The sequence below is a fragment of the Netta rufina genome (genome assembly GCF_964035555.1).
Source record: "Netta rufina genome assembly, chromosome: 7".
In the NCBI taxonomy this organism is placed as follows: Eukaryota; Metazoa; Chordata; class Aves; order Anseriformes; family Anatidae; genus Netta; species Netta rufina.
In genome coordinates, this window is record NC_140130.1 from 27,777,742 (window position 1) to 27,789,330 (window position 11,589).

Sequence of the window (11,589 nt, forward strand, 5' to 3'; positions counted from 1 at the left end):
TAGGCATTACTGGAACAGAGGACCAGATGGAGAGAGTACATATATATTTTCTCCCTGTTATACTCAGTAGTCCATATTCAATTTGCCTAACAAAAAAAAAAAAAAAAAAAAAAAAAAAAAAAAAAAAACATGCACTGAGGTGGCCTCATAAAACAAAGCAACTATCAAAATAATGACTTCACACTATGTACTTCATGGTAACCTGAATGATTCATGATTGGAGAAACAAAAGTTTTTTTTAAAAAAAGTAAAAGTCATGCAATCTATTTTTTTATAGTGGAACAGCATTTCCAAAGAAAAGCTCAGGGGAGAAAAACAAATTTCAGAAACTCAAAATTAGCACATAAAAAAAAGTTAGTTTAAATATATAATTTAACTCCTTATGATTTACTGAGCTATGGATCGCAATGTTCAAACATTTGCAATAATAGATAATTCTTTCCTAAAATCTGCCACACTCCTGACCTTTCTAACACACTGTGCCAAACTTCTTATGGCTGTTTATATCATATAAATATATGATATATTTAAGCAATCAAATTGGTTCTGACAGGGAATACAGTAAGCACGAGTGAAGTTCAGAACTTCTCTTTCAGGTAGTTTTCAATATTTCACCACAGTAGCTAAGGTTTGCAGTGAAAAAAATCTGAATTTCAGATTCTGAAGAAGCAATGGTTGACTGAGGTAATCCCAGATATTTTAAGTCATGAAGCTAAGGAAATACTACTTGGAAAAAAACTTTGGAGTCCAACCTCCCACTTCAAATGGGACTGTCTTGAAAATACCCTGAACAGATATAACACAACTTTTCTCATTAAATTGTCCCATAAGTGCAGGAAAACACTAGGATATGAAACTGCATTTTTTCAAAGCTTCCCAGCGTCTCACAAAAGTTTCTTTTCAGAGCCTGATACCCCAATTCTTGCCAGTGGCTTAGATTCTCTGAAGCTAGGTAAAATCTAATTTTGTCACCTTTAGCCAAACTAAAATGTCCACATTTCTATGAATAAAGCCTTCCATATCAGCGCTGTTTATAAGAAACTGCTCATAATCCATCTGGAGACTCATACGCAGATGATCTGTTTGACTAATAATGGCAACTGGTATTCATGTTTGAGAACTGTCTTCTCCACCTGTGGAAAGTATTTGGAGAAAGAGGATCAAATTAAAATGAACTGTATAGCCATTCAAAATAGAAGTGGGTTAGAAATTTGCACATATGTATGAATTAATTTGTTTTACCCACTCAGTCTGAAACATCGCTGCCATCTACTACTGCAAGTGAACAAAGGTCTCTTTTATCTTCATTAATCAAGCAGTTTTGAATCAATATGAGCCTCTACAACCATAAGACTCTATCTGCACTAGACAGGGGCCTGCATTAAAACTGCACTGACAGCATCACGTTATTTCCTGATGACAACAATGCCAATGAAAACCTCACCCTCACATGCTTGTAGTGGCACCTCTCAAAGCAGCCGTCACAGCCCAGTGGAGGAGTCACAGACAAGTTGCAGTGGAGGCAGTAACCGACACAAAGAACAGAAGGGGATGTCAAACAGGACAAAACATACATCCTATGATCAGGAAAAGGCGCAGGTTCTAAGAAATAAAGTAAAAATTAGGGTCACAAGCATAGCTAACCATTTAGAGGAACTTGCAATTATTTTGAAGAGAGAACATGCACCAGCAAAACAGTGAAGAGAGATCTGAGTGGCTCTCAGTTTTACCTTTTTCAGTAGGAAATGCATACTATTATAAAACTGCAGACATGCTGGCCAGATTCGTCACTGTGTTATTGCTCTTTGCTGATGTAAACATCAGTGAGACCAAAACAGTAGCTGAGGGAATTGCACACCTTCAATTTTCCCTTTTCTGCTGGATGACTGCGTAACACTCTGTTCCCAGCTACTAAATTATTTAGGACGTCATCTGCAAACACCTGGAAACATATTTCTTGCTTCAGTTCAGTCACTTGCATTTCATACCCTCTCCTTAATTTACTGGCAGAGGAAATAATAAAGGCTGTCATCCCAAATGACTCCTTCAGATCATTTGAAATGACTTCAGTAATGTGTTACCTCAAAACCATTTTTTTAAATAATCATTTCTCTCTAACCCTTATATTACAGGATGTAACAAAAAAAAACTGTGAAACTAGAAGTATGTTTAGAGGCTGCACTTCCTAAATACTTAATGACATTTTGTTATGGTTAATGGAGGAAAACTCTGGGGAACCGTAATGGCCAATATTCTGCGGTGTGCCTTTGCGAACTGGAATATATACTGCCAGAAAAAAATACAGTAAAACTGCTCTGTTTAAAGGGGAAATGGTCTCTGGGGCACAACAATCCCTAAAGAAGAAAAAAGAGGTGTCAGAGGAGCCTCAGTGAAAAATCTGCACTGGGCTGAGTATCTTCTGTCCAATTCCATGAGCTCTTCCTCTCCAAGCTTAAAAGACTAAACCATTCGCAGCTCAACAAACGTGCAAGAGAGATTGCTTATGAGATGGGTTAAGGGGAAATGTAGCCCAGCTCTTATGTTACATGTTCTGTAGAGGAAAAAAAAATATTTTGGATAAGCTACAAAGCAAGGAGTCCTACAGCAGCTGATGGTCATTTGCTGTGATGAGCAGTGCTCCCTACTGTCTGTTAGTGCTGCCTGCCTGGGTACTGCATCCCCCCAGTACTGCCAGCCACAGGGGCCACACAAGCATCCCTGGACTCCCTTCAGACACGCTCAGTACATTTCTGGAAGGCCCAGAGGCTGGCTGTAGCCCAGATGATTTTCCTGAGGGAGAGTTGGGAGCTCTCTGCCCTTCTCCTTCCACCAGCAGCATGGTGGGAATGGTGAGCAAGCAACATCGAGTTGACAAGCAAGAGGCAGAGGCACTTGTATTCCAGATAGTACAGCCAAAATCAGTAAAGGCTATTCACCCTGAACATGGCATTTCTTTGAACTGAGCATCAGCCGCATTTGACAACATCTGCACATTTTCAAGAGTCTTTAAATCAGAAAACCTCTGCACCAGTAGTTGTTCTGTATCCCCACGTGAATTTTGGTCACAGACTGGCTACTGCTTTATGTGTTGGAAAGATGGGGAAGCCTTGCTTTGCTGACTAGAAAGCAGAAGATGAGTGTCCCTGCCTATGGCGGGGGGTTGGAACTAGATGATCTTTGAGGTCCCCTTCCAGCACAGGCCATTCTGTGATTCTACAACTCCTTTGCAAAGGATGGCAGCAAATGAAATGTTGATATCTTGGTTAGCACCACAGTGCTTCTTGTCTTCACACCCCTCTGCGTTGCTGCCATCTGCCAAAACACAGCTTTTCATCCATGGCAGCTGTATGCAGAGGGAACAACGAAAGGACAAAGCCAAGTGAACATCCTCTGCAAGAGGGGCAGAAATTCCTGCTGCCAAGACACCTCACCCCCTTTTTCAGACACATTGGCATGCACAAAGTTTTGGTAGCATAGTTGTTTATTTGACAGATCTCTACTCCTTTCCGAGGCTGCTGGGGAGAAGCCCTGTGACAAGCACTGAATTTCAGCCCAGATCACACTGAGAGGAAGATAAAAAGACAGCTGTAGCCAGAACTGTCAGAACGATGGCCCAGTTTGTCAAATCTGCCAGCCTGACATAACATTTCAAAATCCATATAGAGCTGACCCACATATGGAAACTGTCTGAATTCACAGGTGCCCAACATCTAGAAACCACAACAAAGTGAGAGAGTGGGAGGCCAGTTGGATAACAGCTAAGTACTTGGAAGCTTGAATATCAACTTAAAAGCCTGAATTTAGAGCATGTGTTTTTGAAAATGTTGGCTTACATTAATATAGTAACAAACAGCTCTGATTTTTTTTATTTTCAACAAATACCATTACATTGACTTTGAATCCACTCTGCTGTTACCCTGGTTTAGTAACATGGGTTTCAAGCTGAAGAGGACTGCATTGCTTATCCAAGCTCATGGAGGAAGTTTGTACTCTGGTAGAGAACTGCAGCAAATTCACATCCTTACATGGATTACAGCAGTTTTTGGACCAAATCGAGAGCTCTCCACCCAGCCAGCCCTCTCTTGCCACATGCTCCCAGTGCTTTACCTTGAGCCAGCTCTGGCACAGGTCTGATTGCACGGTGCATCAATGCAATTTACTAAAACAGCATAAAATTACCTTGGCAAAAATAGAATCAATTAGTTAGGATAGTGAGGCAAATTAGCTCTCCACATACACAGGTAAAATGTCAGAGCTAAGGAGGGATGGAAAGTGATTTTGCTCTTCAGTGTCAGCAAGCGGTGATTTTAGCTCAACTGTCTCTTGGGTCCTGAACCTCACATTAGGCACTGCAAGGACGAACAAGCCATCTTGCCTCTGAAGATACCAGTGTTGACAAGGAAGACACGAGAAGGACTATGACAAACAATATTTGCAGGAAAGTAATTTGCCTGTTGCCACACAACCATCCAGTGATAGAGTTGCCTACCAAGAACCCTCACAAAGCAATATCTGAACTAAGCTATCAACCTTTCCCTCAAATTTATTCTTAAAATAGAAGTTGAAATATTATTTTGGCTGTTCTCAACCATCTTCTCTTTCTAAAATAGCTTTATCTTGTTCAGTTGGAGTATGGTCAAAATGCATTGACTAAATCATAAGTCACACATCCCAACCTGCCAAAGGCTAAATGCAAGAGAACACATGCAATAAAAGCTCCAAGTAAAACACAAAAAAAAAAAAAAAAAAAAAACAAACAAACAAACAAAAAAAAACATAAAGGCATTTCCTTTGTTGTGGAAACTCTGCCACCTTTTTCATAAATTCTCAACAGAAATAGTTTTCAGTGAAGGTGATTGGATCTGTGTGGAATGGGAGTAAGTCTTTCCCGCAGAAATTAATGGTATGTTCTTCAAAATGGAGAAAATTTGAAATGGTTGCTATAAACCCTCACACCAAGTAGATCTCAACAAATTATTTATTTTTTTTTAGCAATTTCTCCTGGGGAAGAGCTCTAGCGAATTCAAAACATTTTCCAAAAGCTAAACTTTTGAACACATAAACTTTATTTTATTTATTTTTACCATGATACAGGACACTAAGCATATTCCTAGCCCACCTAAGAAGAAAACATTATAAGACTCAAACTTTATGAATTCGTAGCACTGGTAAAAAGAATTATTCTGCCCTTGGGCTATTAATGAATGGCTGGGTTCACCAGCATTCAAAAGAGCATTAGACATTTATATGGCTAATGAGAGCATTCATGGTTATGTAAGAAGGGATAAATAAAATTAAGGCTATAAGCTACCATCCTTCAAGGCTAGGAAAAAAAAAAAAAAAAAAAAAAAAAAACTATCGTAAACTCTTCTATGAAGACCTGAGGTAAAATCTTGACCTTGTTAAAGTTACTCAGAATTCTTGCAAAGCAGCTACAATTTACCCCAAACTTGGTTAATTATGCAGCTTCCCCTGGCTTCGTTAGGCTATTTATCATCTGCAGAGCTTATTGCTTTCTCACAGCTTCTGAAAATAACCAGCATAGCTACAGACAAGCAGCCAGTCAGACCTTGGGTCTAAACCAGAGTGGTAATTGCTGTGTTCCTTTTACATTCATTTTCAAGAACTGAAATTAAATATCAGCTCCGGTTAGGAACTGCTGGTCTGCCAGGCTCTAGGACTATCACAGTCCTTGCTACGAGGGAGCACGGTACAGTGTGTTCCCTGTCACGCTGCATCATCCCGTTCCCAGGGAGCAGCAATAAGTAGGTGTTGATTTATTCATGGAGAAGCTCTGTTCCAGTCCCACCCTGAAATCCTCTGCACTGCCATCAGAGCAGGATCCCTGCAGGTCCCCAGCATCACAGGATGTTAGCACTGACTGGCATCTTCCAAGTACAGTTCTCCCAGCTCCACTCTCCCTTTGCCAGCTGTTCCCCAGGGAGCAGAGAAGTACAAAAGCCTGCTACCTCCTTTTCTCTTTTCCTTTAGCTTCTGCTTTCTTGTCCCTCCCCTTTTTTTCCCCATTTATTATTGGCTCCAGCCAGTTGCTTTGCTTCCCCTACCAGGGCTGTACAGCTGCAGGGCTCACACCGTGCTCCCTGTATCAGCCAGCAGCTCTGCAGGGTAGGCACGTGCAGGTCTCTGGTAGCTGTAAGCTCAGAGTCAGACGAAGTTTCCCTACTTCTCCTGGTGCTGCATCAAGTTTACAACCTGATGTCTCCAGCATCTTAAGTAATTCATGATTATTCACCACATTGTGATAGGATTTGGGACTACTATTTTAATTCTTTTTTGTATGAATCAGGATTGCAATACTTCTCATGCCATGAAGAAAGACTACGAAGTGCATTTAAAGAGGGTGCAGCATTGCTTGCTTGCTGCTGCTGGTGACAGGATCACCTCTTTTAGCCATCTACCTGTTGGTGCCTACTGGAGCATGTATTCTCCACAGTAAAGCATTTACTAAGTTAATTGAATAATAGAGAACTAAAGCAATGCATTAAATAAAAATATTTTTTCCCCCATGCTTAGTCCCTCAATTCATTCTATAGGGATAAACAGAAAAATGTAATCAATGGATAATACATTTAATTTGGATCAAGGACTGAGACAGGAAACAGTCTGTGCCCTACCACTTAGGTTCCACATAAAAGAAATAAAACATGGCAAACTTGTGAACATGGCGAAATACTGATAAACCCTGCAGCACAGGAGTTGTGAGACTGGTCAGTCTCTTACTGACTGGCATTTTCCAAGAGATCTTGTACAAGTCATTAAGGGGTAATTCTCAAAAGCTGTTAAAGAAATAGGTGTCCATTACCTTTGATTTTCAAAGGAATTTCAGTGTAAAATCCCCTTCAGCTCTTTTGAGAATCTGGTTTCACTGCTAGTGAGCCTTATTTGCTAATCTCTAAAATGGAGTTTCTTACCTAACTCCCTAAAGACCTTCAGTATCTGAGTATGAGCATTGCAAAGGCTGCTTTCAGTAGTAGTCCACTAAAGGACCTCCTAGTCCAACCATTAAAAAAAACAAAAAACACAAGCCCTACAACAAACTAGTTGCAGCAACTTAATTTTTGCAGAAAGCTTAATCAAACCACTCATTTCCTTTCTGGATGTTCAGCTTAAAGCTCCCAACTTCTAACAAACTTCATAAAAACTACCTTTTGTACTTCCTCATGCTTTTGTCTATCTACATTGAAGCTATCCTATATGTATCTCAATAAATATTTTTCAGACATATGCAAGAAGGGATTAACATTTATTGATCGTTTCTGGCTTTACAAGCACTGGAGAGCTGTTAACTCCTGCCTCTGTGCTGAAGAAGGTTAGGGTGAACTGACCTGCTGGCCAGGCAGAGAGATATCATCACAGCTGGCTGAGGCAAATTCAACACCAATATCGTGCCAGCTTTATGGACAAAAAATAAATAATTCCTTGAATGGGGAAGATAACTGGTCTGGGCTAGCTGACAAATCACTTTGCGCTCCTCTCACTTTCAGCAGGAGGAAGCAGAGTCTGTTCTTTCAACTCACCTCTGTTGCACAAACACTAAATGCAAAGAATCAGCACAACAAACTTTTTTCCTCCAAAGACAGACAGCATCATCACTGTAGACAGCAAACCCTGCACAAGAAATTCTTGAAGGCATGAATTTCAAAATCCTACATCAACACTCCCTATACCCCAGCATGGCGATGAGGATACTTATGAGGGTACAAACCAGCATTCAGTTTCAAACCTCCCATCCACCCAGATATGTTAGACCTTTGCCCACTCACTCCAGGAAACGGAGTTTTGAGCCAAATCTCATTTGCACTGTCACACAGGTTTTTACAGAAACTGATCAAATGTTACAGAATAATCTTGTTACAACTGGGTGGCAGGCTCCCAAGGGTGCCTAGTGATTCACAGCTCTGCTCCTACTCCTACAAAAGGACCTTGCTCAGATGTCCTTTTAAAGCTTAAAGGAAATTAAAGGAAACCAAAGGAAAGGTCTGTGCTTAATTAAACACAGGCTTGTTTTTCACTTCAGATGTGGAAACATTTCACTTCTTCACCTTGTTTTGTACACAGTGCACAAATATCTATAAAGGCATGGCAGTGAACTAGTATTGGCCTGTGCCTTCACTTCAAATTCCATTCAACAGAAGGAAATAAAAGACTAACAACTCCACAGACATTTTTACTGCCTTGTTGTCAGAAAGTACAGTGTCTTCTCTGACTGGCCTGGAGCTCCTGCACTTTTATCTCTGCTTGCTTTATCTTCCTGGGCCATCTGGGGCAAGAAAAGAAACCAAAGCAGCAGTAGTGAAAGAAACTGACTGTTCCTCCCACTACTTTTTTTTTTTTTTTTGAAAATACCAGTAAGACTAAGATAAGATTCCTACAGGTAGGTAGAAGACTACATGTATGTATGTTTTGGATTAGCCCCTGTAAACTTTAGCTGTTCAAATGCTGACCGCACTGGGAATTAAATATGAAGCTAATCCATCTCTTACTTTCCCGTTGGTTACTTATTCAGAGATGAAATGTTCAGTCAAACCTAGGTCAGTCATCTGGTAGGATCTTGGTCTAATTAAAGCATTGCTGAAGTTTAGAAAAGAGCAGTCAGATTTTATCCTCTTTTCCACTTGGCTCTTTACTTCAGAGCACCTTTGTCCTTCCTTCTTTTCCTTCATTCTTGTCAATTATCCTGTGAAAAACATCCTCTTCCTGAACACTTGGCAACTGATATGGATTAATTTCCCAATTGCCCTCCCTCAATCTGTACTGTGTGTGAATCCCAGCCCCATCTGGGGGCAACTGGGAGAACCAGAGCTAGGTGCTGCGTCCCTGTAAACTGCAAACATCAAAACAACCTCACCCATGGTTTTTGTCTCTGAGGGAACCAGCTCTGTCCAAGTAGGACAGCACTTACAGAAGCTGTTTGCCTGGTAAAACTCTTCAGGTTATGTTACTTGCTGGATAGTATTCAGTTCGTTGCTCTGTGCTGGGCACACCTTAACAAGCAAAGTTCACAAAGCTGGAAATCAAATAGTGGAAAACCCTCTTTTTCTGCTGTTGTATTTGTTTTGCAGATAAACAGTCCAATACTAAGACGAGCTGTAATGCCTTGGATTTCAGCTCTTTTTTCATCATCCCCGTGTATCTCTTTCAGAAAAGGATTAGATTTAGTTCCTGGGTGGAAATCAATAACCAGTTTGTTCTTGAGTAAAGAAGCAGAGATAGAAAACCAGGTGGGTGGTATCTAAAACCTAAATTTATTAGACTAGTGGTTTATTGTTGGTGTTTTATATAAAAACTTAGGTTTATTGAAAACATGTAGGAAATACTTGGTACCCTAGGTACTTCTATACAGAGACAGAATTCTATCATGATTCCATAAGAATCCTTCTGCAAGCACCAAAAGCATTTGATGACATTCAACAGGAGAAACTATGGCTGAAATTGTTCATCCACACCAAAGGGTTTCTATACATGAAAAAAAAAAAAAAAAAAAAAAAAGAATTCGACAGACCACTAGTCAAAGAAAATATTTCTGGGCAAGATTTTTTTTCTGGGTTGCTAGTGTCTCTTTGGCTGAACTCTAAATTAAATATTAGTCAGTTCAACAATGAATTCATTTTTAATTAATCAAAATCTTAATCAAATTCACTGTTAAGCAATGTGTTTTAGAACTTGCAGGCTTCTTGGGCAGCTTAAATAGTCTTTGTTAGCACAGTATAAGTGTTTTTAATTTTAAGCATTTAATAAAATATTAGTCTTACAAAAATCCTGTTGTCTAGCTTCTCTCAAAATATTCTGTGTGCAATATTCCTGGCTATATTTGCTTTCAGATTTTATTCTCTAATGGACATTTTAAGGCACTTCTATAGAGTTTTTTTTTTTAATGTACCTGAATAAATTATTATTAAATCATGCTGATATACAAAACATTCCAAGTAGACTAACATTCCTAATATTAACAATATTTTTGTTCAACCTTGGCAGTACCATAATCTAAATTTATTATTCCCTTCATATCACATTTTGGAGGAATTTTAGTTAGAAGTTGGGCATAACTGGTCAACACAAACATTACTTTCTTTGAATCTAATGGGGGGAAACTTGCAACTAAGCAGAGGACCTTCCATTCTCCTGAAATGGAATGCATTTTCCTGCTACTTATAAAGTGACCTTCTTCAACAGGCAACTACATCCTGAACCATCAAAGCACGTTTGAACTTGCAACATCTGATCTGAATGGGACATCTGCTTACACCCAAGTGCAACACTTAATATCTTCACTAGTTAAAAGCACAAGCTTTATATTAAGCACACCAGTAGAAGCACCTACTTGAAGCCTCCTCATATTTACGATTTCCTCAACACTCTAATTTCTGCTACCTGTATCCCCAAGGACTTTTATAACTCTTAAAATGTTAACAAATGAGGATCTTCATTAGCATGTATATCACATGCAGCTTCTGCTCAACAATTGCTTACAAATTAGATGTAGCTGGAACTGTCTCTGACCTTCAGTTAATTATTTTATATCACTACTGAGTTTTGAGATCTCCAGGGGGTATCTTTTAGAAAATACCATCTGAATATTTGAGAAACAGTAAGAAGACATAAGGTCATCCATTTAATAGCATAGTATTAGCATCCTGTTCTGAGGATGCAAAAGCAATCCTCCACCCAGCACCACTGGTCAGAGGGCAGCAGTGAATGACTCATGGGGAAAGAGAATTAATTTCTCATTTTTCAGAAAGTTCCATGACAAAAATTTTAACAGATCATTAAGAATTTCATTCACGAGAATCCTGACTTAAAACCTGTTGAGTTTATCTCTGAGTCAATGGAGCAGAGACAGTTCAGTCATATAAGAATGTTTCAGAGCATAGGAACTTTAGAAATAGTTGTTTTTCAGAAATAGTCATTTACAGGCAAAACCTCATCTGGACTCCAGCTTCTGAATGTGGTTTGCTGTGCTTGATCCACCCCACATTCAAAATCAGATTATCAGTGATCTTGGAGGTCTTTTCCAACCTTAATGATTCTACGATTCTATGACCTTCAGAAAATCACAAAGTTAGCTAGATTCAAGAGAACAGGAGTGGAAGGGATGAACCCACATGCTTGGCAGACCAACACAAGTCTCTGAAGACATGAAATCGCCCTACTTTGCCCTTCACTGGATACACATATATTACCTCCAAGGTGGTTGCTTGGTGTAGAGGGACTAGCCAGGAAAACGGACAATAACAGTCAGGAATAAACACATCCCTGTCACAAACATACTTCAGAAGAGTCATATAGTACTTTTCTCATCTCCATCAAAAAATGAAGAAGTTACAATATTCAGTAGAATCTTAGGAACAGTTGCTCTTTGCAAGACTGGGGAATGAAAGTGATATCTTTCAGTATGCAAGCTCCACCAGCTTTTTTTTTTTTTTTTTTTTTTGTCAGACAGATATGCAAATGGACCCATCTCCCACACTTCAAAGTGCTTTCTCCCATTGTTGTTACATGACACACTGTTCTGTCAAAGATGTGTCATCCTGCAAAGATTGTATGCTTGTGTCACTTCAACGCTGAAGA